This window comes from Dromaius novaehollandiae, chromosome 7, assembly GCF_036370855.1.
Source record: "Dromaius novaehollandiae isolate bDroNov1 chromosome 7, bDroNov1.hap1, whole genome shotgun sequence".
Lineage (NCBI taxonomy): Eukaryota > Metazoa > Chordata > Aves > Casuariiformes > Dromaiidae > Dromaius > Dromaius novaehollandiae.
Window position 1 is genome coordinate 17,448,678 of NC_088104.1, and position 27,483 is coordinate 17,476,160.

The 27,483-nt window shown below is 47.4% G+C and overlaps 1 protein-coding gene and 1 long non-coding RNA gene across 2 annotated transcripts in view; one reads left to right on the plus strand and one right to left on the minus strand.

Moving 5' to 3' along the window:
- The window catches only part of IGFBP2 (insulin like growth factor binding protein 2), a 69,056-nt gene that overhangs the window by 31,534 nt on the left and 10,039 nt on the right, over positions 1–27,483 (plus strand). The gene's annotated exons all lie outside the window — the stretch shown is intronic.
- On the minus strand, positions 1,440–8,417 carry LOC112980502 (uncharacterized). The gene is made up of 2 exons (XR_003258446.2): positions 8,291–8,417; positions 1,440–5,758 (listed from the first exon to the last, which is right to left on the minus strand). It is a non-coding gene; the product is annotated as an uncharacterized LOC112980502 (long non-coding RNA).

Consider the following 27,483-nt stretch of genomic DNA (forward strand, 5'->3'; position numbering starts at 1 on the left):
CAGGCAACTGCACGTGTTTTGCAAGGTCGGGTTTCCCTCCTCTCCCCAACCCTTTAAAATCCCTGAATTTTGCATTTTTGATCCCAAGCTGTCTTCACACGTGCACTTTGTGCATCTAGAGTGCTCTAAGCATTTGCTTACAGCTGAAGAGCAGGTCCTCCCCCCTTCACATCTCAGTGGTGGTGACTCCTCTGTGGTTTGCTGCACCGTGTTAACTCTCTAATGAGAGTGTCTGCGGGATAAAGTGCAAACGTGGTCCTTGTTTAGCTCTTGCACTCAGTGAAGACTTCTGTTTCTTGTTTTAAAGCAATCTACTGGCTGCTCCCATTTTGAGCCTGGCTTTCTTCCAAATGAGCCGTGTGTGTGGGCACGTGTGGATTATCTTTGTCTCTATGGCTACCTTTAAAACTTTTCAACCAGCAAATTGCTGGAAGGATCGAGCTCTCAAAGATACTGGTTTTCTACAGGTTTTGTGAAAAGAGTTGCTGCGTGGATGGGATTTTACTTTGTCTCTGATGGGTTATAGCAAAAACTTGTCCAGTATTAGACATCAGAGAACCAATGATCTCAAGCACAGTGTCAGAAAAGAGCTACATTAAAAGAAATTGTGCTGTGTTAGTTCTATCACTCCAGTGTATTAATATTAATTAGGTCATTTTACTAATTATCTGTACATCTACATATGAGGGGTAATTGATAGCTTGCTGATGGGTCCCAGCTGGAAACGTTAGAGCATAAGAAACATAGACTTCATAAGTCAGGTGGAGGCAGGAGGGGTTTGATTATCACCTCCAAGAGCTCTTGTTTGCCAGGGTTTTAAATCATTTCTGAGATCCTCGAGATCCCATGTGGGATGGAGAAGTAAGAGTTCTCTCTGATGAGCATTAAACGTGCTTTTTAAAAGAGAGTTAGTACATGCAAGCTATTTGCTGGTGTGTGATTGTTAAGAGCTTCTGTCAACGTTTCAGGATAAGTAACAGCCGTTACAAATATCATCATCATCATTATTATGATTTGGCTTTATTCAGGTGCCTTCCCAGTTGGGGATTTAAAGATGTTTCTAATTAGTCAGCATTTCTGGATCTGGAAGATGACTTGTTCAGACTCCTGTTGCAGGGATGTCTACCTGCAGTTCTTCTCTGGAGCTTATCCTGGAGAGAGCGCTGTCTCCAGGCCCCTAGTGAAGGTCATATACTCTGCTGTGAGTGCAGGAATGAGCTAGAGAGGGGGCAGAAAAGGAGGGCTCGTGGACCAGCTCGTGTTAACCTTTTATATAGGAGATACGCCTCTTAGAGCGGAGACCTTCATTGGAGATTCACTGACTTGTCTCATGCCATCAGCTGGACGTGCTAAGTCCTGTTTCCTTCTCTGCCTTGTCCAGGCACAGTGGCCCACAGCCACTGGCTGGCACCAGGAGTTTTTTATGGCCCCATTTTAACTCCAGGTGCTTGGCAGTGTGTGTTTTTATGCTGGGTTGAGCTTCAGACATGGGTAATGCACAATGAAGAAATATTTGGTGGTAAGTGAACGTACAGTCTCTTGTCATTCTTTCTAGATTGATCTTAAGAGTCAGGTCCTATAAAAATGAAAAGATTCAGGCTGTTTGTGTGTGTGTGTTTAGCGAATGTAGGTGGTAGTGTGCTCCTTGCTTCTCTTTGTCACTCCACTGCATGCTTGCTACAGTTGAAGCCATTTGAACTACTTACTGTTCATTTTATGAAAATTGGCATAAATGAGAGACTCTTCTAAAACTTTGGCATCAGAGAACCTGGGTGAGAAGCGTTCCTCAGTGCTGGTTCCCTGGACAGCCAGCTTCCTTGGTTCTGCTCTCTGGAGGACACACCAGTTCACTGTCCTTTCTGGCAAAGGAGATACCAGAAAGGCATCATTCTTCTCTTTTTCCCCGTGGGTATTATAGGAGAGACCTAGCCATTTTAATTCAATTGTTCCCTTCTGCCATCTCAAACCTTTCCTTTCGTGTTCTCTGCTTTCTCTTCAGAGCTGCTTCCCCTCCCCTGCTGATGGCAGGCTGACCTCTATTGGACCTTCCTGGTTCCTTCCCCAGTTGCCTGGCTCCAATTCACTTTCTCCAAGCCCTTGATAGAGCAGCACAGTACAGCCCTCAAGTTTGGAGTAAGCTGCTGTGGAAACGAGGCAGCATCTCTGAGGCAGTACCCAGAGGTTCTTTTGGGAGGGAATCTTCATTAGGAGATGGGTTTGGACTGGTGCTTGTTTGGCATCAGAGCAGAAGGAAGAACAGGGCCACAAACTAATAACGTTCCCAGAAAAGAAACAAAGGCCTGGTCAAAGACATGAAAACATAAAGGAGAAACAAAGAGGGAGGAGCGTACTCCCCAGAAATGAGAACTGCCATTGCTTTCAGCAGGGGGTGAAGTAATAGATGTAACTGGTGCTGTGGTGTAAGTGGTGAAGATGCCATGAAACAAAGTGGCAGAAACATGGGAGTAGTTGCCTCTGGACACCTGTACATGAACAAACAGCTGTCTCAAGAAGAAATTCATTTGCGCTGGGAAGAAATTAGCCTGGATGGGGACTGGTTAGGGCATGTTTACTTCAGTGCAAGGGGTTTGCATCATGTGGTTGCAACTTTTTTCCCTTGCTGTAGGATATCTAGGGATTTCGTGGGCAATCCTGTTCATGTTCCTTCCCTTGGGTGCTTGAGATCTCTCCAATAGGTGCTTGTGAACTGCTTTAGTAACGAGCTAGGCCAGGTCTATGCTCTTCTAAGGGCAAATGTGTTCAGAGCAACTAGGGTGATTCGGGAGCATTAATTAGCGCCTTCAGTGGAAGATGAGGGTTGATTTCCAATGTGGCTGCCTTTTGAGGGCATGATGGGCTCTGAGATCTGCTGTCTTCATGGAAGCAATGAGATAAGATGCTTCACTGGAGAGGTACTGTGTGCCTGGCAAGAGTCCTTTGCCCTGCTGCATTGCTTCAGTAAGGGTCTCTTTTCTAGTTGTTAGTCATTCCTTTGTTACTTGGTTTTGTGGAAGAGATTATAACCAGCTGAGGAGACAGGGCAACACAAGAGGCCAGGCTGCCTTCATTTACCAGTGTGTTATTCCTTTGTCTTGTCTTCCTTCCAAACCCCTGGCCATAAAGGCCATACAATGGAGAACAGGCAGGAGCCTTCTTTATGGTGGGAGAAGAAGCCAGGGCTGGATTTATGCAAGTTAAGTTTTCTAATCCTGAAATCATGCTATATCCACTGTGGAAAAAACAAGGGCTGGAGTCTGGAGCCCAGGACTCTGTACCCAGCTCTGCCACTGATGCCTGCATGATCTTGAACAGATGACCCTCAGTTGCTCTGACTTGTTTATCTGCTGTATGTTATGCTGCAATGATGCAGTGCTGATTTCAGAGCACTTAGAACTTCTTGTCAAACAGTTGAAGTAAGAAATGCAAAGCAAGAAGAGCAGAGGCACTGGGGCTGGAGGGCTTCTCCACAGTACAGCCAGTAACTGCAACCTTTGAGTCAGCCAGGCCATGGGAGGCCCAGCTGGAGCACGTGGACTTGATGCAGCTCAGCTTCAGATCCTGAACCTGCAGATCCATATTAGCTAATCCAGTCATGAGGCAGTGAGATAAGGGAAGAGTTGAGTATCCTTGCAGGCCTGAGTGCTTTTCTTCTTTAACCAAGAAGTCTTTGAGAGACAAGATTATCTCTAAATGGGTTCAGAAAATTATATGTTTGGACTCCATCATCCTAAAGGGATCTCAGGTCATTGCATTCTTCTTAAGTGATAACAACAGCATTTGACGTAGTGGTTGAAATGTAGAATTAGATTTCTTCTGTGAGATATTCTTCTAGGAGGCAAAGTTTGACCTTTGCTCCCAGGTTCTTAAGGTTCTTTCAGGGCCAAACTTTGGTCTCTGAAGCTATTCACTAACTGGGAACAACTTTCTCTCAACGAGTGAACAGCTCATTACTGCCTGACTTTTCTTAAAGGCAAGTTGGAGACTACTCTTGCCTCTTGTGTGCCTAGGCTCACATATATTTTGGCACGTAGACCTCTTTGATATGAAAAATGACTGGGTTGAGAAAATGCAAATCACTTTTGCAAAACTGCTGATGCTTATTGCACTGGTGTGGGGGGAGGGGGAGGGAGAAGGCACACCCAAATCTTTCCTGAAAGTCCTGAGCTGAGGAGTGTTTGACCTCTGCCGCACTCAGGTATCACAATGCCTGGTGCCAAGCAGGAGTCAGAGCTGTTTAGCAGGTGATGAGGTGATACAGATGGGTGGATAGCCTTTGGTTTTATAGGAAGCAGCTGTATTTCCCCACCCCACTGGGTGATCTGGGATGGGAGCTTTGTCAAGATAAGAAGGCAGAGGCAGCTGTCTTTCCTGGGGGTTTGTGTGGGGCCAGCTTTGCTTCGTCTGCATAGCCTGAGGCAAAAAGCAAGTCAGACATGTAGCTCAGGGTTAATGCCCAGGGCTGTCTCATTTTGGGTGGCTGCAGTGCATGAGGTTTTTTGTGAAGAGGTGATCTCTGGAGTGAGGCAGGTGAGGTAATTACCACAATCCTGTTCCTCTCAGATTTCACTGAACAGCTCCAGCCTTTGCAAGGGCTGGGAAGAGAAAGAAACCTTCTTTTTTCACTTTAACCTGTCTGTGCAGAGATAATAGCATGCCAAAGTAAAGTAGAATTATTTATGTGGCACTAAAAGTGTGGTCAGTGTCAGAGCAGGGGACTCACACCTAAATATCTGCTCATTACGGCTATATGGCTGTCCTTGCCATGTTACAAGGACTTCCTCATAACTGCTGGCTTTATCCTGACAGTCATTCTCTCAAGGAGGGGAATCTTATGATCCCTGTTCCTTTATAGCTGTGTACTGCTGGATGAAGTGATAAAAAGACTTGCGCAAGGTCTCTGAAGGGGGTGGAAGGAGGGTAGGAAAACTCGAATCCAATTCTCTTGAATCCCAGTTAATGACCTTGGCCCTGAGACTATTTATACGACTTTTCTGGTGTCAGGAATGTCTTTCCTGAAATCAGCAATATTGCATCAGTGTAAACTATCTTAAGCAGATTGCAACCAGGGCCATGTTAGTTGCTTTCAAGGACTGGTATACTGCAACAGAGGGTGCCCAAAGAATGTGAGTGGGAGCAGGACCAAAGGCGGTACTTGAAGCAAAACTCTTTGGCCTGGTAGTCTGTAACAAAAGGGACACTGTTTTTTTTTTTTCTGTCTACCAGGATCTGTCTTTGTCTAATTTACCCACTTTTTCATCTGCATTTCCCCTTTTTGATCACTTTGGCTTTAATGAAGAAATGTGCCAGAGCATATGACTACTACGACAGTCCTGACACTCCTGATTCTTCCTTGAACAGAATAAAGATGATGACACCAGAGGAGAGAAGATGCTTCAGCAAGAAAAACTAAAATGACTTTCAGTGAAGGTTCTTTTTTAAGAAGGTTTTTTTTGTCCCTGTAAAGGAGGCTAGACCAGGTGTCTGTGGTCAGGAGTCGAGTGCTCTAGAGTTGGTGTCCTCAGGAGTGCTGGCATGTAGACCACATGGAGTGGTAGCATTGTTGTAGCCATAGTAGTCTGAAGACACATGCAAGGAAAGGTTTGTGGGAAAGCTTGTGGATGAGCTTTCAGGTACACGAACTCAAGTCTGAAACAGAGGCAGTAATTTTCAAGACTGTATTCAGCTTGAGAGCAAGTACTCTTGAGTTTAATGAAATATGTTCATCAGTTAGGTTGTTGGAGAGAAAGGTAATTCATACCTGCATAAGAGAGAGGTGTTAGCAAAGGAAGTGAAGCTAAGGAATTTACCTCCTGTGGAAAGGAGAGAGAATTTACTATCTGTGGAACACAGAGGGGTTAACTGGGAGGCAGGAGAGAATTACAGTGTGCAATAAAGTCAGTCTCCCTACTGAAATCAGGACTTGTAGTAGAGTTATAAATCCTAGTTTCCAAGCTCACCTTGTGAGGTGTTTTATAGGTCTCCCTTGAGGACCAGATCTGGGAGGTCAAAGGCTGAACAAATAAAGGGAGTTCCCCCCCCGCCACCAAAGTTGCTAGCTGAGCTGAGCTGTGGAGCTCCTTTCCAGAGGATGCTCAAAGCTGCTGTGTGTTCAAGGGGAGACTGGAGAAGTTAATGGAAGAAAAATCTGTTGAGGATTACTAAATACCCGGAAACCACATCTGGCTTAGGAAGTCCTTGAGCTAAGATTGGTTGGAGACTGGGAGAGTGCTGTGGGGAAGCAGCATAAATGGTCCCCCTGCCCTTACGCTCTTTGTTCTGCACCCAGTTTTGGCCACTGTTGGAGACAGGGCTAAGTGGACCTGTGGGTCTGAGCCAGTCCAGCAGCTCCTGTATTGGAGTGGCTGTTTTGTGAGAGACGTCTTCACGGTCGGACCACCCGAAGGCATTTGCAAAAGGTCTGGGAGACTGCAATTCATTTAAGTACCTTGGGAAATAGCCATGGGAGGACAGAGAGGAAAAGCTGCAGATGAAGAAATGAGGGGAGGGGGGCAGAGGTTGTGTGGACAGATCTCTGTAATGTTATTAGAGAGATAAATGTTACCAACATAATATTGCTGTGGGAGCTTAGGAATGTATTTTATATCTAGGAATACATATTGGCAAACACATTGTATTAATAAGGTAATACCCAGATGTTCCTGGATGTGATAGCCCAGATTTCTTCATTAAATAGTGACAGAACCAGCAAATGGAGGTGCTATTTTAGGTTTTGTTTTGGTAACTAGTGTTGATGTTACAGAAGGGCCTGGTTGTACAAGGAATCTTGGACCAAAAGCTCATAAAACAGATTCTGTTTAAATTAAATGGAAGCCTAAACAAAAGTATTAGGATATTTGTCTTTGAAAGGGCAAACTTTGAAAAATGAAAAAAAAACCAAACAAAAAAACCCCCAAAAACCTAGTTGAAGTCATCTGGGCAGAGAAGCATGAGAACTTAAATACAGAGGATGCAGAGCCTACCCCTAATTCAGAGGTGCAAAAACTATCTGGAACACAGATTCCAAGCAAGGGGGAAAAATACTGTAGGAAAAGCTTCCAGACTGAAGTTGGTGAATAACCACCTTAAAAAGAATAGTTGGGACTAAGCAGAGAGACTGCAAGGAAGGGAAAAAAAGACTAATCGGCAAAAAAGCAGTGTCTTAGAGGTCAGGAAGGGTAGGGATAAAATGAGAATTGCCAAAAGTCAAGCTGTGTTAGGCCTGGCAAAGGAAATTAAAACAAATAGCAACAGGTTTCTCAGCTATATAAATAAAAAGAGACTTGAAGCTGCTGTGCAGTGAGGACTGACTGGAGATTAAAGATGATCTAGGTATGGCTCCAGAATTAACCAAATTTTGCTTCAGTTTTCAGGGTGGTTGGAGGGGATAAGGACATGGAAACCTTGAAAATTGAGGGAAAAACAAAAGTTAAAGAACTAAATTAATTGAAATCAGTAGGAGAGCAGAGGCTGGGAACACCAGTCCCTGTTTCTGAAAAGGACCAGCACACAAAATCGCTGCATCATGAATAAAGCTTTTTAGGTGGTAAATAACAGAGGCCCAGTGTTTAAGATTGGCAAAGGGAATGATTCAGACAAATATAGACCCATTAATCCGACTTCAGTAGTAGATGGCATTGTAACAGATAAGGAGGAAAGAGTAATGAAGGACTAGAAGGTAAATGCAAAGCGGGTGAAGTGCGCTGGGAGCGAAGCAAGGGCGAATCCTGCTAGGCTAAGCTGGTACTCTTTTCTGATAACTGATTTTTCAGACAGAGGGAGTGCAGCAGATCTGAGCTGTGTGATCTCCTATGGAGCAGCAGAGACAAAGGCACACAATAAGTTATTCCCTAAAATGGAGAAAACAGGTGTTAGTTTGAGAAGCATCAGGTGGGGGAGTGACAAAGGCTTGTGTGGGGAAGGTGAGTTTTGACTGGAGAGAAGCTGGCTGTAGAGGACCCCAGGCATTAGATGGGGGGGGGACCTGGGTGTGGGTTTGCAGTGACGCCCCAGTGCAGATGGTGGGAATGAAGGTCTGGAGCACTTCTGACTGTGCTGAGTTAGAAGCGTCATTGTGGAGAGAGAAAGCTCAGAAAAACTCATCAGGGTAAGTGATCTGGAGGGGTGAGAGAGGAAGAAGATTAAAAGTAATCATTCAGACCCTTGGGACGGGTGGTGAAAGGCCAAACACGAGATTTTTTTTGAGTGGATGCTTGCTGGCAGGACCCATGAACAGAGAGGTAAGACCTGAATGCTGTGGTCAGTCACAGGGTGACTGTGAGCTGCCACTCACCTTCTGCCGTGGAAAAATCGGAGTCTCTACGAATGTTGGGAGAGAAGTTTCCTGTGGGGAGTGGAAAGCATGAACCCATGGAAAGCATCTGGTGAGCTGCTGTCTGCTCCTGTGGGCCTGGAAAAGCTGAATTGGGACAGGTGCAGGGAAGAGCTCCAGGAGGGAGCGGGGAGCACGTGCCGTGGGAGGGCTTGGCGGAGGGAGGACTTGGCTGCTCCTGCGAAACACAGGAGGGAAACAAAGACCAGGGAGGGGAAGGAGCTCTTTGAGCTAGAGAGAAGTGCTGGCATGAGGACAGCGCGCCATAGCCCAGCCCTAAAAATATCCAGTCTGAAAAACACAATGTCTCCTGCTGGCTGGAGTATGTCCTTCGAGGATGTCTTCTTCGCCAGGTGGAAGGAGGAGGGCAGGCACCACTCTGCTGTTTCCAAGGAGGGCTGTATGGTGTGGCTGATGGCAGGGTGCAGACTCAGTGGCTTGGGATGCCCTGGCACTAATACAAGGGAGAATTTCATTTTTCTTTTTTCCTCCTTAAGCTGAAATTATTTTTTAATTCTGTTCCCAGGCCCAGCAGATTCTCTCAGTGCACAAGGAAGTGTAGCACCAACCAAGCCATCACCTTCACAAAAAGGAAGTGTTGTCATGGGAGAGCAGTGGTTAAAGATCAATATTTATTCAGCAAATTCAAAATAAAATTGTGCCCTCAATTTAGGGACTGGTTCAAAGTACAGTTGGATGTATGCTAAAGCATTACTCCTGTTTCTCAATAACTTACTGTACTCAGTTTTCAATGGAAATGGAGAGGTAGAGATTTTTTTTGCTGCCTTTGTAAAAACTTTTCTAGGTGCAAGGCCCCAGGCTGTCTCTATTTTCTTTATTAAAATTTTTTAAATTTTATTTTTATTGTAGCAAACCAGCATGACACACTCTGACCTAAAGCAAATTTCGATGTATTTATTTACTGAGATTTTATTGCTCAGCATTTCAGGATGACAGAAATGTCCTGCATGTTTATTTTCTATAGGATCTAGAGTTTGCCCTGCAGGCAAGCCAGATTATTCCAGCTTTGGGGGAAGTGGAGATGAGGAAATTTGTACTTTGTGACCTTAAACTTTCAATGAAAGGGGATTTGGGAAATGGAGAAATGGCAAGTGTTCAGAAAGTGAATATTTGCAAAGGCAAAATGGGAGATTTTTAAACAAAGCCCTCGTACACTGCCAATAACTAGTTAATGTGGTAAAGATAGGAAGTCTTTGCTGTCGAATCAGTGGCACAACAGGAGGTATCGGCTACATCCTCTGAGGTTTGCAGCCCCCTGACGGAAACAGGGAAAAGGATACTTGGCATCTCTGAGGCTTTAATTGCAAATGAAACTTTAACTGTCAGGAAAAAAACTGAAAACTGACACGTCTTTAAGTCCTCCAGAAGGCTCCTCCCCAGCTTTTAGCAGTCCTTTGTAGATTGCTTCACAGTGATATATTCCTGTGACTCAGGGAGGGTTGGAATTCAGGCGTTTGCTTCTTCCCACCTCCAAACTCCCCCAGTGAGGTTATGCTGCCTTTGGGGCAAAGGAGCAAGATGCACTTCAGACTATTTATGGCTCATTCTAAAGTTTCATTCTGGGAACATCCCAGGGAGGTGGATGGCTATTTCAGCGCCAAATATTCATCAGCCTTCTGCCGTTTTCCAGTTAATTTGTCTGGATGACTTCTCCGATGACTTCTCACATTTTCCACCACCTGATGCTCTATTAAGAGTTTGTTCCTTTGTCCGTCTCCTGGGCTGTTTCATTGTATCAGCAATGCCTCGTTTCCTGCCTCTGATTTAAAGATTTATGCTAACCTCATCAGTCATGGCAAGCGATCAAGGGCGCTTTTGTAATAAATCAGCACCTTGAGACCTCCATCCCATGTTCACCAGCTCCACAGTAGCAGGTCTGACTTGCGCACTGTCCTTTCTGTGGTAGGTGTAATGAGTTTAGGGATCAGTCTCTGTGATACCAGGCCTTCTCCTGGGTGCATCCAGATCTGGTGCTGTCAGGTCTGTTTTTCACTTTTAAGGCCATGAGTGCTTGCAGTTCTCAAGCCTCACTTCTAGTGTACTCCAGACCCCAGGTCTTTGAGTGAATTCCTGTTTTGACTAGGGTGTTACAAAAACATCACATTTTTGACTTTAAAATTGCCTACAAGGGGAGAGGCTACCACTACCCCTTTATAAACTATGCCAATGGATAATTAGTTGGACTGACCATGTCTCTTCTTGTTATCTCATCCAGTAAATAGTTTTCCAGAGCTGTGTATTTGCAGGAGTCATAAATTCCTTTTTCCTCCTTGTATACTTGACTATAGGTGAAGTCACATTTTCCCTGGTTGCTCTTTCTCTTTTTTTCTTATTTGACCATTTTATCCTGCTTCTTTCTGTGGCACCCCATTACAGCTATATTTCAAGAATGAATAGGAGGCTTGTGGGAATTTCCTCTGCAGGCTTTTAATCACTTCTGCTTTTCATTACTGATTTACAGTTTCCATTCTCCTCTCCTTTTCCATTCCATTAATAATAAATACTTATGTTGCACCATCAATTTATGTAGCCTTTGGTGGAGATCAAAAGAGGCAGAGTCCTGCCCCTGTATAGATCAAGTCTTTCCATGCTTGTTCCATGCTTCTGTGGGACAGTAGGAGCTGAGATGTTAGGGATTTTGTGGGCAAGACCCAAGCATTAGAGGTGCTGGGTGCATTTTGCTGCTTTGGAGCTCATTGGGAATGGACACTCCTCGCTTCCTCTTTAAAGAGAGGTGAGGATATATGCACTGCTGATATTTCATGTGGAAAGAATGAAAGTAACTCTGATAATTTGCTTGATGTGTCCAGGAGAGGTGACCCATGCAGTGCATCATGCAGTCTGATCTCCGTATAATGCATGCATGGAAACAGCAAAGACTTGCATTTAACAACCTGCCAAGCTTTTATTTGCTGCATTAGGCTGTTGCGTGAAGAGAGCCGCCTAGCGAAGTCTTCAGGGCTTGCTCAACCCACAGCCTGGGGGTTGGCCTCCATAGCAGACAGGGTGCAGGACCCAGTCTGTTTCAGATAAAAACTAGACCTGCCCTTCTGCTGTCTTTTGGTTATTGTAACAAATCGCGTCTTTGAATTCTCTCTCTTCTGGCAGAATTTGCATTAGTGTTACTGCAAGATGCTGAATACCACTCATAACTGTTCACTGCTGAGTACACAACCTTCCCTCCAGGGCTACCTGTTTGCTACTGCTCCAGGCGCATTTCCTAAAGGATGTGGGAGGAAGACATAATGAAGCAAGTCTCTTACTCAGCTATTGCAGCGTTAGGGATGTCTCTGGTGTGAAAGCACTTGATGCTGAACAGATCCATGGCTGCCCAGGGACCAGCCCAGTAAAGCCAGTAGAAATGGGATCAACCAGAGGATTTTCTTACTCCGGTATTCAATAGGAAGAGTCCAAAATGTAAACATGATGCTTGCAAGAGCATATGGCTGAGGCTGTCCACCTTGAGGCCTGTTCAGTGAAAACTGGATTTATTTGCTTGCCAAGAGCAACACACATTTTCCCTTTAACCCTCAGCAAGCCTTCCAGCTTCAGCCCAGCAGATATCGTTGTGGTTTATTTGGCAATGCAAAGCATGGCCCAAGCAGAGGAAGTGGTGTGAGAGAGAGGCCAGGACTGTGCTTTGTGAAAGGGGGGGTAGAGAAAGGGTGAGAACAATTAGGAAAAAGCAAGTGTGTTGGTGCTGAGTTTTAGAGTGGAATTTGTAATGTTCACAGTGGTAAATAGCCGGTTAATGCCAGATTGTCTATTGGATGTTCTCTTAATTACTTCAGCCTGTGCCAGACACTGATATCCTTGAAAACCTGAAAAATCCCATTAGAAGGTGCTTTCATTGGGGCCTGGCCAACATACTTTGCAGGCTTTTGAGAAAGAGCAGCGCATGACGGGAGCGAGTGCTGATGGGTTGGGGTTGTCAGGCCAGCGATAGGGGTGGTGCTGGAAGGGGGTCTCTAATCTCATCAGGAGCTTGCAGTGAAACCCTTGAAATTTCTCTGTCTGCGGTGGTGTCCTAGCTCTCAAATTAGACAGGCAGCAGTAAGGGCGGCTGCTGCTGCTGTTTTTCATGTGCTTTGGCTTTGTTCCTGTGCCCTCAGCTTGTGCCAAGGCCTTCTGTATTTGTGAAAAGGCCGGGCATTTTTCTTTGCCTTAAAGAAGAGATGTCCTGGCTCTCAGCCCTTTGTGAGGGTTGCAGTTGATTTCAGAGGCGCGATGGAGACCTGCGTGACATGCAGCAGGTGCAGGTTGCTTTCCGAAGGTCATGTCTCAATTAAAGGGCCTTCATACTCTGTTGAAAGAGGTTTTGAAGACCTACGCTAGACTTACCTGTTTAGGCCTTTCTGCTAACTTGTTTTTGTGAGCTGTGATAGAGAAGTATATAATTGTGAATAACAGGAGGAAAAAAAAGAGAAAGATTAATCACTCTTAGCTTCCCATGAAAAGATTAGGCAGCATATCCAGGAGTGAATGATGCAGAACTAAACTGTGAAACTTGCTGCTGTGGGATGTTGCAAATGCCCTTGGTATAAATAGCTTCCAAAAGGAAGCAGAGAAATTCATAAAGGATGGGCAGCTATGAAATACAAAGATCCATGTGCAGCCTCTGGCTCAGGAACTCCCTAAACCACTGGTTGCCAGAAGCAGTGGTGTATGTGGAGAAGGGATCTGTCCTCACCCTCACCTTGCTGCATGCTGCTGACTGCAGTCGCAGCTTACGGGATGCTCATGCCCTGAGATGGGGACCAGCAGGAGCTGTGGGTCTCCGGCTCCAGGTTTTGCTTTTGATGTGCTATTTGGTATCTAAATGTTTTTCCTTCTCCAACTTTGGAAGACAGGCTTGGAAGGATAACTTGGGTTTGTCTTTCTGCGGGGTAGAGCCCTGCAGGATTCACTGGGAAGACTAAGAGGGAATTTGTAACAGGAGATACGTCCCTGCTTTTTGCAGGTGAGCCTTGCTGGAGGAAGGGAAGAGGACAGGGAGAGGTTTAAAATTTGTTGTTTGTTTACTACTCTTCTGATGAAGAACTCGAAAGAGCTTGTCATGTTTAAAAAGAGAGGACTGTTTTCCTTTCCAGCAAAACAGCAGTGCTGTAGTAACTTTCAGGCCCCCAGTGACACTAACTAACAGTTTGGGATAGGAAGTGCAGGGATTAAGTACATTTTGACACCTTTTTAACTGTGATTCAGGTGTTTTTTCTGCTGTCTTTGAAGTCCATTGGACTGGGGCAACTTGCCCCAGCAAGAACCAAGGGAGTTAGTTTAGCTGCTGCTAATATGCCTTGCTTTTTCTCACTTCGAGGGTGGCTTTTGTGCTTAGACATCTGAGAAAAGATATGAGGCAGCAGGGATAAAAGATAGCTGAACTTGGCACTGCAGCATGAAATCAGACTGGAACATGGCACTGGAAAAGCTGGCAGCATTTTGAATATCTTACTCTTGTCCGAAGGGGAACAGACAGGCCACCTACTTCTGCTTCCACTGGAGGGCTTGCAAGGCAGCTTACGTGGGGAGATCAGAGCGGCGCTAGCTCCACAGGACGCCCTCGTGCGTGTGCGGCATGCTGCGCTGGAGAGCACGTTGCTGACTGCAGATGGTTCGAGAGGCACGTTTGGGGAGATGGCCAGCAGGGGAGAGGAACGTGCCTGAAAAGCATGACAAGCGAGCTGTGTCGCCGAGGAGCTCGCTTCCAAGCGTCGGGAACGGTTTGCAGGGAAACAGCCGTGTTGCAGCCGTGGTGTGTGGTGGTGAGCCATCGCTTTTGTTGAGCCATTGCATTGAAGCTGCGTTAGTCCCAGTTTCAGCAGGGAGTCCTGGTGTTGGCAGGTATAAAGTCACGGGGCTGCATGCGTAGGTTGCTCCCCTGTGTTAACGTCCATGCCACGCATTCGGTGCTGAGCTGAGGCTGGCCTGGGAACGGCCTCTGGGGCTGCCTGCTGAGCAGACCTCACTTTGGTCTGCCGTGGGAGAGAGAAATACTGGCTGGACTAGTGTTTTAGAGCCTGGCTTTGGAGATGCTGCTGATGCCCACCTGTACCAGACACGTAGCCTGGGAGTTGTGGGAGGAGGCGGGCGCAGGCCTGCGGGAGCATGCTGCAGCCTGACCCCTTCCCGCAGGAGGGCCCGGCCAGGTTATTCTCCCTGTGACTGGGAGGCATTTGGGGTGCCTTAATCGGAGAGCAGCGTGCTTTACAGCCAGCCCTCCTCTCCGTCCCTGGCTCTGCATGCCCGGTTCCTCCTTCCCACAGGGAAATGCGAGCATCTTCCACTGTAGGAGCTGACAAGCGGGCTTACAGGTAACCTTTTCTCCAAATGGGGGGCACGAAGGATCTTTATGCTTCCTGGAGAGGGTTTCAAATGCCCTGTGCATTGGATGCAGGCTTCCCGAGCCAGGCGTTTTTGTTGTTCGGGCCACCTGGAAGGATGTGCCAGAGGAGGCTTGCGGTGTGGGTGTTGTGAGCTGTAGCTGGCACGAGCACAGCCTGAGCAGGGTGGGTAGAGGGGGACATGGGGGCTGTGTTTTGATTCTGCTTTTCCTGTTTGTTGTAACTTGGCAGATGCAAACTTTCAGAGACTGCAGAAGCAGCAAGATCTTTTTCTATTCTTTCTTTTCTCCCTGGCATGTGCTGCGATACCTTCCACCAATAACTGATTTTTTTTTCTGGAGGGGGATGGAGAGAGAATGTGTGTGTTGAGGGAGGGGGAGAAAATGCACTTGATGAGTCTTTGTGTCTTTGGAGCACATGCTACCGGAATCCCATTTAGGATGGGGGGGCTTTCCTAATGGCAGACTCAGCATGCGAGCGACTGTGACAGGGGTGTTTGTTCCCATTTCAGGTGGGTTCTTGTGAGGAGTGGGAGGGGGGAAGAGAGAGAGAGAAGAAAGATTCATTCCCCCCCCCCCCCCCCCCGCAACCTTTCCCTATGGTCCATTCAGAAAAATGGAGATAAAGCAGCAATAAAATCAAGCGTTCAATTAAGCCAAATGTGCATGCTTTAAAGCACTAACAGATGTGGCAACAGTGACTCTAACGAAGTGGAGTTTTATGAACTAAGTGTGGTGGAGGTGGGAGTGCGTGTGTGTCTGCGCTTTGTGATGGGGAATGGTGCAGTGTTTGCCTTCTGGGAGCTTACGAAAGCTCTTGGAGTGGGTGCTTGGGGCTGATGGTTCCCGCATCTATCTGGCATGCAGTTGCCTCCTGACCTTTTGCCCTTGGGATGGCTGTGGTTACAGTGCTTTTCAGTTGAGGTAGTCTGTCTGAGAGCAGCAAGGGTGGATTAATTATGGCAATTGAGTTAATGACAGCCTCCCATCTTGCATTCTCTCAGGAGGTTGCTGTGGCCCCCTTGGTGTGCTGTTTCCTGAAGCCCCATGCCTGGGGGGTTACATGCCCTTAAATGACTGCCACACTTTCACAAATCTGGAGAAGAAATAATGTAGCAGGAAGCTGTAAGATGCTCGAGGCTGCAGGATGGTGGATACAGGTCAGGTAAGACCAGGAGTGAGCTGGAAAATGGTTTTCCCCTTCCACAGAAGTGTTGGAGCCCAGCATGTGTTGGAGTTAAACATGGCTTCCTCTGTCTGAACCAGCATGGGGACTTGCACCATGCTGCTCTTTCATTGCGGGCATTGTGGTCGGCATTTGTCTGCCTCTGTAGTCTTCTTACCTAGTATGACTAACAGATAAGAGCTGAGGCTCAGACCTGAGTGTCCTATATATCCTAAAGGAGTGCAGCACTCCAGGCTGCTTGGATTCCCGTTGTTGACATGCTGCGCAACACATCTAACACAGGGGTGTGAGTAGCACCTGCTTCTGAGCAGCCAGCTGGGTTTTTGCTGGGGAGGCTCACCTGGGACAGGTTAGAGGATGTGCAGGGTTGATCTGGAGAGGGGCTTAAACGTTGGTATGCCACAAGCCAGCTGAAGCTGTCCAGCATTTTGAGGTGAACTCCAGAAGAACATCCACCCCTCTTTAAGCAAGGGGACTCCTTGGCATTTTCTGGTGGAAGCTCAGTATTTTAACTATTTGGCTTCTTAACACAGTCATGGATGGTTCAGTCTAACTTGGTGACTACCCCACTACTACATAACACAGTTCACATCTCCAAAGGGCTGTTTGCCTCAGGCCTGGGTACCTTCCAAGCCAACTTTTCCTTTGGATGATACCTGGATCTGCCCAGCATCAGCTCTAGACCTGACGGGAAAACTGATATGAAGCTGAATAAGAAAGCAAGGAAAGGGGTTTTTGTCTAGATCAGGTGCACAGCAAACACACCAGGGCACTTCATGCTGAGCATGCTGACTGGGTGTATGTGAAATAGTTTTTGGAGCTGCTTGAGCGGAAGGCTGACCGTTGCATGTCAGAGCTTCCCTTCTGGTGGTTCATCTGGTTTATCATATTTGTCTCCATCGCGCTGTGTTTTGTGGTGGTCTGGTTTTTTTAATCTTTGCAATGCCTGCCTCCCTCCCTGGGAATGTGGCTGACCGATCCTCCCCTTTCTTTTCTTCCTTCCTCTACCACAGTTTTATGACTCTCTCTTCCTGCCTTTTAATCAGTGGGAGTCTACATACTCCTGAGGTTGGAGCTTGGGCAACTTCATGGGTGGCCCAAAATACAGAGCTGTTTGGAAACAAAGTGAGATCCAGCCCCTTTCTCTACAAAGGAAGAGAACAAAGTAATGACACAGCAGAATGACACAGCAGGCTGCCTTGCACTTACTCCCTCCCACCTGTGTGGAAGGAAATTTCCCCTTTTGAAGGCCAAATGACATTGATCTGTCCATGCTGCGGGATTTGGAGGTTTCACAGCTATGGGGTGAAAGTAGCAGTGTGGCACTGGTGTACTCAGAGACGCTGTGAGCCGAAGCACTTCCCCTGGCAAGATCAGCTTTCTTACAGCATTGGCAGCGTTTCCTCAACAGCTCAAAGCCGAGCAACTCTTGCTACTAATGTGGTGGAGGGCCCCAAAGTCCATCCTTGTGCTTTAAATCATACCATTATAATGCATAGTATGAAATCCACAGGTGAGCTGTGGTTGGTTTAGCTCAAATGGAAATCACTGAAGGACCATAAAGGTAACTAGCTGATATCATTTGGAAGTATGTGGTCCTAGTATACCATAAGCCATTACTATAGATCAGCTGATCTGTAGTAAACTGCTGCCTTGTGGTAGTCTGTCTGTGAGTGTGAACCCTTCATGAAATTATTGCGTGCATGGACATGTCATTCACCAGTGGGACAATCTTGAAGTCTTATTTGGGCAAAACTCGTGTTTATTTCAATACCAGTTTTGTATCATTAAGACCTCACGGCCAGAGATTGGCAGTTATTTCAGTAAATGGTAAATGTGCATGTGAGGCCAGGTTCAGTCCCTCCTCACAGACCGCTTTAATGTGAGGATTAGAACTTAGCTCTCCCTTGACCTGTGAGAAGGCTAAAACAGGGGTTAAAGAAATCCATCAGTGTCTCCAAAACTGAGTGAGGTATTGTCTGAGGAGCTCTGTTTGAGATGAAAAAAAGTGGTTTGACATAACCTGAAACAATTGCAAAGTTATTTAATTTGGTCACCAAATGAGAAAAAGCCACTGTCTGTGAACAGCTCAACTCAGGGCTTAAATGTAGGATATGGCAACTCTATTATAGCCCTCATGAGGAGGGAGGGATGGGGTCTGTGAAAACCTGACATGGTTGGGAGATGCTGGTAGACAGAACAGAGCTCACAACTGAAATACAGCAGTTATTGCCTTTTCCCACCTACAATTTAGCCATGTGATTTTATTCAGAGAGTTGTGCTATGTCTCTAGGGACCGCAGGTTCCAGGGGAAAAAGCAGACACAATGTTGGCTTCAAAAGCTGGTGCCCAGCCAGGGGGCTGCCTGGGGACAGTAGGTCCAGCAGACCTCAAGGTGACACTGGTGGTAATTGCATTTGGGGTCTGGCAGGGTTTCTGAGGAGAAGGTAGAAAGGAATTACCATAATAATAGTGCTTTTTGAAAAGGCAGACTTTGAGGAAATGTGCAATGTGATTTGGGTGGGTGGTGAGGGGAGCCCTGGACTGAGCCGCCGTCTGGAAAAACGACTGTGGAAAAGTGAGACTTTTTTTAAAAACTAGTAATACAAATGGCTGAAGTCCATTCCATTTGCATGCACTAGTCATAATAACAGGAGAAGCCAGTGTGGCTGAGAAGGGAATGGAGCAATGTTGGAGATAGACGAGAGACAGCTCTCGCAGGCAGGGTGGGGCACTGCTCTGACCTTTTGGGGTTTTTATTTCTTTTTCACTTTACTTGTAGTATTTTTTCCTCCCAGCTTTCAAGTTTTTCTACCTTTCTGTGGAGCAGAAGGTCAGACTGTTGGCAGCTCTGGCCACAACCTTCCCAGAAGGCATGCAGAAACACCGCGTCATACATTTCCTCTGGTTGTGTTCTGTCCCGAGACACTTCTTCACCAGCTGATGATCTCAGTGGGAGTTGTGATTGAGCACCAAAGGGGACAACTGGGTTTCCAGGAGCTAGAGCCAGGGGGGCCTTTCTGGTGAGCTAAGCTGTCGTCAAGGAGGCAGAACAGGCTGAGGGCATTGCTTTGCAGATGGACAACTTTTATGGCCAGAAATGGCCACTAAACTATGTTGCCTAATTTCTCATATGATAAAGACCATAAAATTTCCTTCAGCCACTTCTGCTTGGAACAAGATACTTTGTATTTGGCTAAAAGATGCAGTCCAAGAGACATGTTTCACATCTTTCCTTGGTGCAGATTTGATTTGATTTCAACAGTCTTTCTCCAGCTAACTGTTGGTGTTGCCTGTCACTGCCTCAGCCTTGAGGCAATCATCTAAAAATAGAAGAGTCTAAATAGGTCCTATATATTATACTTTCCCCCCAAATGAGTATGGAAGACAGAAAAGTTTAGTTTGAATTTTGAGAGTAATTTCTTATTCATGATTGTATGTCCAATGGATCATTACTCCTTCATCAGCTCTTGTCAAGACTTACCGTTCTCCAGAGCATCTTCTCTTCTTTCTGGATGGGCTGCAGAGTACTGTAGCCTGATGTGCCTGAAAATCATCCTCATGTGGGTTCACAGCTCCCTTGACTCTGCCGGCCTCTGGCTCTCCAACAGGAAAGAGAGGGTCAACATCCCAATGCCAAACAGAGATCACTTAAATAATAATTAACTTGGGGCGCTGTCATGGTGGCTACAGTATGTAAAGCTCTTCTGTGCTCACATTGTCAAGGCCGTGGGATGGAAAAGCCTCGACAGGCTTGGGCTCAGAGATGAGCCTGTATTTTCTAATGCACGCTGGAGAAATTAAGGAAGTTCTAACACAGCAGTAAAGCCTGTAGGAAATGAAGGAGGTGGTTTTGTTGTCCAGGTTCATAGGAACTGAGGACTTAGGAACTGAACTTAATATTATTAGAAATCAGTGCAGGATTTTGGGGTGGCTGGAGCACTGAAGACAACGTGTGTGAGAGCGACAGAGGAAGCAGGGCCTGAGACTTGCCCTGGAAAAGCTAACGGCTCGTTTCATTCGGGCAGAAGCCCCTAATGACTGAAAAGTAGCTACTGCACTGGGGATTTTACAGATGGGGTCAAGGTCAAAAAGGGAAGCTGCAGTGCAATTAGTACAAGCTTGGAAGTGTTTTCAAGTTAGTTCATTTGGTTTGGCTGGAAAGATTGCAGCTTTGTGGAGGACTAATCAGAGAAGTGTGTTGAGAAGAGCTGAGATATGGTTCAGTAACAAGGGGGAATGCTTTGATTGTGGCAGGGAGCTCGGAGGGCCTCGTTTGGCGCAGTCCTTCAAACACGTTAACTTCTTTTCCCTGAGCAAGCTGCTTTCACACATGCTTAAAGTTACGCACATGCTTACATGCATTGCTGAGCAGGAGCCTACAAAAGCATCTAAATGTAGTGTTTACAATCCACTTTTCAGGGCGCTGCTAAGAAACTGGTCTGGAAAATAAGGAGGTGAGTTATCACCCCTGGTGCAGAAGGCAAGTGGAGGCAGAGTGGGGCTTGCCCAGGGTCACTCACTGCACAGCGAGGTGGGAACAAAACCGCTGTCACCAGCCATGAGCTGAGACCCGCCGACTCCTCAGCCTTGCTTTTTAGCTGCCTGGAGCGTGTCTGCTGTAGACTCGCTTTGGGATGATTATTGCAGCTCTGCACTTCCCCAGTTGAGTGAAACAAGCTAGTGTGGCTCAGGTAAGCGGGGAAAAGAAAGAAGAGCGATTGCAGGTGGGAGCTGGGTAAGTGAAGGGACTTGAGAATCATTGCCTTGTTTCTGAGGGACCCAAACAGCACTTTGCCTTATCATTCTTGGCACAAAGTAAACGGCTGGCACAGGAGGGAACAGGATGTTGCAAACAACGTTTCCAGGCTTGTTGGCTGGAGGAGGACTGGAGCAGACCTTCCCCAGCAGTGGTTTGTGCTCTGCTGGGCCCACACAGGGTGGCTGGTGATGTGCTACATGGCCTGTCAGTCAAATCGTTTGGACAGAAAGCTAACAAAACAAACCCTGCTATTTTATCTCTCTGCAGCCTTGGCCGCACATTTCCATGAAATGGTGGAAACTTACTATTTTTGAAAATTCTGTTCTTATTTGAAATTTTGTTGGCATTTGCTGACGTGTTTGTAGATATATTGGGCGGTGGAGGGGGAGGAGGACTAAAGGACTAATAGGCAGTCATGCAAACACATGCACATGCAGAAACACATATAGGCGGGCAGTGTTATTGCACAAGTGCTGTATCCTTGGGAAACCAGTCTACAAACATGATTTAAAAACAGAACAAAAAAAAGGGCACTTTGAAGCAAAGCCCAGGAGAAGGGGCATTTTAGTCCCTCTTCTTCCCTTCACTGCCATCAGATCCATTTCAGTGTCATTTGTGTGCTTGCTCCAGGTTGCCAGGGGAGTTTGGGTGCTATGAGGGCACAGGTGCGCTAACAGGACACTGTGTTGTTCTGTGAGGGCTGTGAGTTTTTCTCAGTTCTGGGTCTAGGTGGCTGGAGGAGGGAAAGCTGCCCTCTTCCAGCCATTGGGAATGGGCAGAGGGACCATGCAGCCCAGGCAGAGAAAAGAAAGCGAAGCAGGCCGCAGAGAGCTGCGCTGCCCCATGCCGCGCCACGACTGTCGACTCAGAACATCCCCTGCGCTTTGGAGGAGCATAAAGCATTTCCTGAGAGACGCCCGAGCCAAAGGAAGGCACTGGGTGCCCCTTGGATCACCCCTCGGTGCCGGCGGCTCAGGGCAAGGAGAGGAGCTTGCTAAGCAACTGCAGGCCAGAACATGCCGTTCCCAGCCGAGTCCTGCCCTCCTCGCTCGTAGAGATGGGCTGAAAAGATCGGACAGCAAAAATAAAGGGTGTTTGTAGAAAGGCCAGTCGGCCCAAGGAGAGATTGGAGCACTTTGTGGGCAACTTCTTGTGGAGGTAAAACAAGGGCTTGGAGACCGAAGTGGGGATTTTCTGCCTGCAGAGACCGTGGTATGTGATCACATCCTTACAGCAGAGTACATTGACTTGGAGAAATAGCCCCGGGGGTGTGTGGGCAGAGAGAGGGCAGTGGGGACCTGCCCCAAGGCCCTCCTTGGCAGATGGAGGGATGCTTTGAACTGCCCCGAGCTCACCCAGATCCCAAAGCTGTGTCTCGTGTATGACTACCCTTGTCCAGCATCACTGGGGACTCCAGCCTTTCCTGCCAGCCTGGCCCCCTCTCCCCCGTCCCCTCCCCCCCCCCCCCCCCAAAAAAAAAAAAAGCCTGGTGGCATGAGCACCTCTGGTGTGCCCAGGGAAATTGGCTCTGCAGAAGGATAGAGTGCACTGGGTGAGCTTCCTCGCCAGCCGTGTGTCCTGTGTGAGACACGTGACGTGCAGAAATGGCCCCATCTCCGCTAAGCAGCACAGGCTGGGCAAGAAGAGCACTAGCTGTAGGTTTAAGAGGAGGCCTCTGGGGCCAAAACCAGGCAGGCATCACTTGTGATTCCTCCCCATTATGCACCCCTTTTCCCTAGTGAAATGGCCATGTGGCATGTCTCAGCGGAAGGAAAGGAAGGGCCTTTTCACCTGACACAAGCTTTTAGTGGGGAACTTCTTGCTGTGGCCTGTTGTGGAAGCCAGAAGTACAAACAAGGTCCAGAAAAGATTAGCTGCATCTGATAGGCCTGTAGGTGACTATCAAACACAGCCTAGATGCAGCCTTTGGCCCAGGAAGCTCTTGTGTGCCCAGAAGCAGGGAGGAAAGCTGGGGCTGGACTGATGTGTAATTGTGCTGTTTCTTCTTCCCTGAGCATCTGTCATTGGCCTCTGAGAGAGATGTTGCCCTGGGGTAAAGGTTTTTTTCTCTGCTCCTGCATCCCTTCTTCCTGTGCTCCAGTCTTCTATGTAGCCCATCACTTGCGCTCCCTTTCCTGCTTACTGTGGCATTTCCCAGTTGCTTTTTTTTTTGTGTGTGTGTGTGTGTGTGTGTGTGTGTGAAGCAGAGAGTGAAACTTGAGCAGCTGCTTTGGTTTGTTCTCCCTCTGGAGAGACATATCCCAGCCCAGCTGGATCATGCACAGGGTCATACCGCGTCCCAGTGCCCCCGCGTTTCCCCTCCGCAGCCGACCGAGCGCTGAAAGACGCCATGCACCAGCCCGGCTCTTTGCAGTTTGGCAGTGGTCATCGGCAAACCTTCGGTCCTTTTTGGGGTAGGATGGGCCAGAGGGCCTGGGGGGGACTTTGTACTTGGCAGCTCCTGCTGCAAGGAAATTGGAACGCTAATACAATCCCTGCTGGCAAACGTTCTCGGAGGTATCCAAGCTCTAGGTCAACAACACCCACACCAGACTATTGCACAGGAACCTTTGCCCAGGGCACTCCTAGAAATACTTTGCAGACTAATCAGACAGAGGTCATGAGGGGCTGCAGCCCGTGTCTGTGCTTTCCCCACCTCTCTGCAAGTAAGTCTGGGACCGTTGCTGGTGTGCGTGTCAGGTTTAAGGGCCCTGGCTGCTCTCAGGCTGCAAAGGATGGGTACTGGGAGTACAAGCAGGAGGGGAAGTCCTGCTCCTCGAAACAAAAAAATGGCAAGCAAAACACAGAATGAGCACTCAAATCATCCTGAAATTGGTAAAGTTGCTGCCACAGCAGGCTGAAAGGACAGATAGGGTTGGAAAAAGGGCCAGACAAGACCAAAAGTTCTGCTTGGGGTGAAAAAAGGCCCTTTGGGTGTCACGTTGCCTGCAGCCCTGGCCATACCCGTTCCTTTGTGTGCTCTGCTTGACAGGGACAGCGGCAGGAGCGCAGGTTCCTGACTCCCAGGTTCATGCATGAATTTGCTGTGTGGCCTTGGGCAACACTCTCGAATTTTTCCCTGCCTTCCTTTACCATCTGCAACTCAGGAAGAACACCTCTCTCTCCAGGGTAATTAATGAGCTGTAAAAGGCTTTGATGTTTCCAGCGGGAAAACGCTGGTGTGAGGAGGCTGCGATGGCTGCAGGAGCGAGCCATAAGCTGGCTGTGGCGGTCCCTGCCAGCCCGCCATGCCACGTAACCAGAGCCAGCAGATAGGGACGCTCGGGACAGCGTGTCGAAGGCCACTTGGGTGTAACTTTCTGCAGGTCTGGGACCTTAATCAGCACTTAGACACTATGTAAACACCTCGGACAGATAAGCAAATGAATCTGACACTGGCCAAACTGTTGTCAAAGGAAAACAAGTGCAGGGAGTGTGCGGCACTGGGGAGAGCGGCTGCTGTCGCTGGTGTGGCGCGTGCACCCCCGTGATACGGGCTAGCCCGCTTGTGCTAAGTGAGTGCTACTGGCCAGGGCCTGTCCTGCAGCCCAGATACACTTTGGGACTCTTTAAAGGGATAAAGATGTATTTTTAACTACAGGCAGCTGCCTTTTTTTGCATGGCACTTTTTATTGTTGCTGTGGAAGTGGCAGGTCATTTTTAAAGCTCTGTTTCTCAGCCATCTTGTCAGAGGTGCATAGAGGTCTCAAATCAGATTCCCCCAAATTTTGATGCTGGAAATTGATAGCCACTTTTGAAAATGTTGGCGAGACTGTGCAGCTCACTACAGACATTAGGCGATGGCCATTTGAATATGCTTTCAACTTAGCCAAGTCCTAGGCCCATTGAAGCCAATGGGAATTTTCCTTGAAAAAGGTCATAAAGAAATCATTTTCTTGGCATTGAGAGAGGTGTTTCATGGGCTCCACATCAGTGCTCAGGAGAACTTCGGCTATCTGCTTTGATTCCTGCCATGGTTGTTCCGCCCTGCACAAAGTGCTCTACCTTTTAATCCAGAATAGCACAGGAGATGTTTTCCACATGCCATAGGAAAATGGAAGAACTATAAAACATAATTGTTTTGGAGTTTGGCATCACTCCGTTCACAGATATATTTAGCATGAAAGCATGAATTGAAATTGGTCAGCAAAAGGGCGTTTGCCAGGATGACAAATGGTTTAGAGTTGTATATATAAGGCAATCGCGTACCTGCCCATCCCATGCCGGTGGGGTTAGTGAGTGGCATAATTGGTTCATGGATAGAGTCATAAGCAAGCAAGTACAGCTCGCTTCTCTTGGGCAGCGTTAAAGAGTTTTTTGGCCGTAAAAGGCATTATTTGGCTCTCAGCATGCTCCCCCTGCTTTGAGGCTCGCTCTCTCTCCTCTTGCTGTTGCTGCCTGGCCCCTGCTCACTCTTCGAAATGGGGTCTGTCAGACCTGATGCTCAGCCTCCTCCCTTGCACGCAGCCTCGACGTTACAGAAATGTCAGCGCTTTCCACATCGGGCCAACTTCTTCTGTCCTGTCTCCCTTCCCTGCTTGCTGGAGCATCCTGTTTGCTGCCTTGAATGAAAGCGAGCAAGAGGAGAGAGCAAACTGGCAGCCCCTAGCTCCTGCCCATGCAATAGCTGTGACTATACCATGTCCTGAGCACCTTCTCCTAAGGAGTAGCATAGGGTTTGGAAGAGGAAAAACTCCTCCTGGGCCTCTGGAGTCAGCCCCAGGTGGAGCAGTTGGGCTCAGCAGCAAGGCAAGGGCTCAGATCGCCATGGCTAGCTCTGCATCAGGGAGGAGAGCTCATAGTTGATAGCAGCAAGCTCCTTCTGGCCTTCGTTCCAGGTTTGCTCTTGTGATGGTGCCCAAGGAGCCAAGACCAATCCCTGGGTGTGTTTGTACACATGGGCTTGCACGCTCAGCTCCCATCAGTGGTTTTCTTTGGGCTGATCTTTGTTAGCATTGGAAAGCAGGAAAAATGAGTGAAAATATTATCAGAAGCAGGTTTTGTGAATGAATCAGCTGACAAGAGGCTTACCAGCTCGCCTTGATTTACTAGAGCAATGCTTATGTGGGCAAATGTCTCCATATTTTAGTTGGAGGCAGGAAGGAACAAGAATTGATCAAGAAATGCCTTGCTTTCAGTATGTTGCCCTTCCATCACTTTATACGATTGGTTTTCTGAATGAAGCAGGGGCCAGTCTGTGAGAAACTGGGCCAAGTAATGTTGCTGCAGTGTGTCTGAAGTGCTGCCCTGCCATCATAAGGGGCAGGCACACAATGCTCTTTTTCTCCTGTCGTTGAGGAGGGACCACCAAGAAGAGGAGGACAAAAACCATCAAGAGGCTAAAACCCTCAGAAGTGGCTTGCCAGAAGTTGGAGTTGGGTGGGCCTTGCCCATCTTTTATGCAGTTTTTGTTTGATCCTGTGTGAAGGGCAGTCTCATGGCCTTCTCTCTCCTCACTATGTGTTTCTAATTAGCAAGGAGACTGATGAATAAACAGAAGGTTTCTGCTCAAAATATTCCTTGCCCAGCCTTAGGGTGATGGCTAGACAGCAATCGCCAGGCAGCAGCCCAGACTTCAAGCCATCTGGCTGTCAAGCCTGACCATCCAAATTCTTACCTGGAACCAGTGTTTGAGGAAAGTCCTAGACTTCGCCACATTGATTTTGCCCTATGTTTGCTTTTCAGTTGCTGCCTAAGCAGCTAAAAACCCACAAACCAAACACATTTAGTATTGCTGGGAAGTGGGAAGATCCCAATATTGAGAGATATGGGGCCAAAAACATGAGGAAATGCAAAAGAAGACAGGACAAATCCCTGGAGGATGAGTCCATTGGTGGCCTTTAAATGTTGGTCAGATAGAGTCTTCAGCTGTGAAAGTGCTTTTGCGGCTGGTCTGTGGAAGTGATGGGAATGATCCCCCAACATGTGTCCCTAAGCACCTGCTCCTGGTTGCAGCTGTGGACAGGACGCTGAGCTGGAGTGATGCTTTGGTCAGGCCCACTTGGACCAGTCTGTGATCTGTTTGCAGGCAGCTAGGCATTTACTAAGTGATTTTAGACAAGACTCTTCTTGTGTTTTCCCCATGTGTAAGCCTGGGGTCGTAACACCTGAAAAGAGCTTGGAAAGCTGTGGCAGAAATAAAACGCTTGCTATCAGGGTTTTCGTTCTGTGTCATGACAGTACAGTTATGCCCTGACAGAACATCATGATGCAGCTTTTAACAGAAAGGAAATGTTAAAAACTTTAAGGGTTCTGCATGCTTAGTCTTCCAAGAAGCAAGACAAGCCCATAAATAAAGCCTTGTTATGTGAGCTAAAGCATTGCTTGCACCCCATCATGCACAGTCTAATGTGATTTCTTTATTTTTATACAAGTGTCTAAGGTCTGAAGTGCTGGACAGCTGAAATCAAAGTTGCCAGAGCGAATCTTGGTTGTGTTGATGATGTTGGGAGGCTGGAGTGCCAGTTTCTCCTTTATATGTTGAAAAAGACTTTGTTTGTCAGCACTATAGGACCAGAATGGCCCGGTCTGTCATTTATGTGGTGCCTGTCATGCTGCTGAAGAAGTCCTATATTCAGAGGTGTACTTTGCAGGACCTGGGTTATTGTAGTGAGAGGTGATGTATGCATGCAAGTGCAGAATGACAGTTAGAGTTGCTAAGGACCTATGGAGGTCTTTGTCCAACCCCCTGCTCAAAGCAGGGTCAGCTTCACTGTTAGCTCCAACGTCAGTGTTTGATGTGGTTATGCAGCTTTCTCTGCAAATCGGCCAGATCAGAGCAGGAGCCCTGTACTGCTAGGCACCGAGGAGGCTCAGCCTTGTCACCTGCTGGGCTTCTGGTGCAAGTG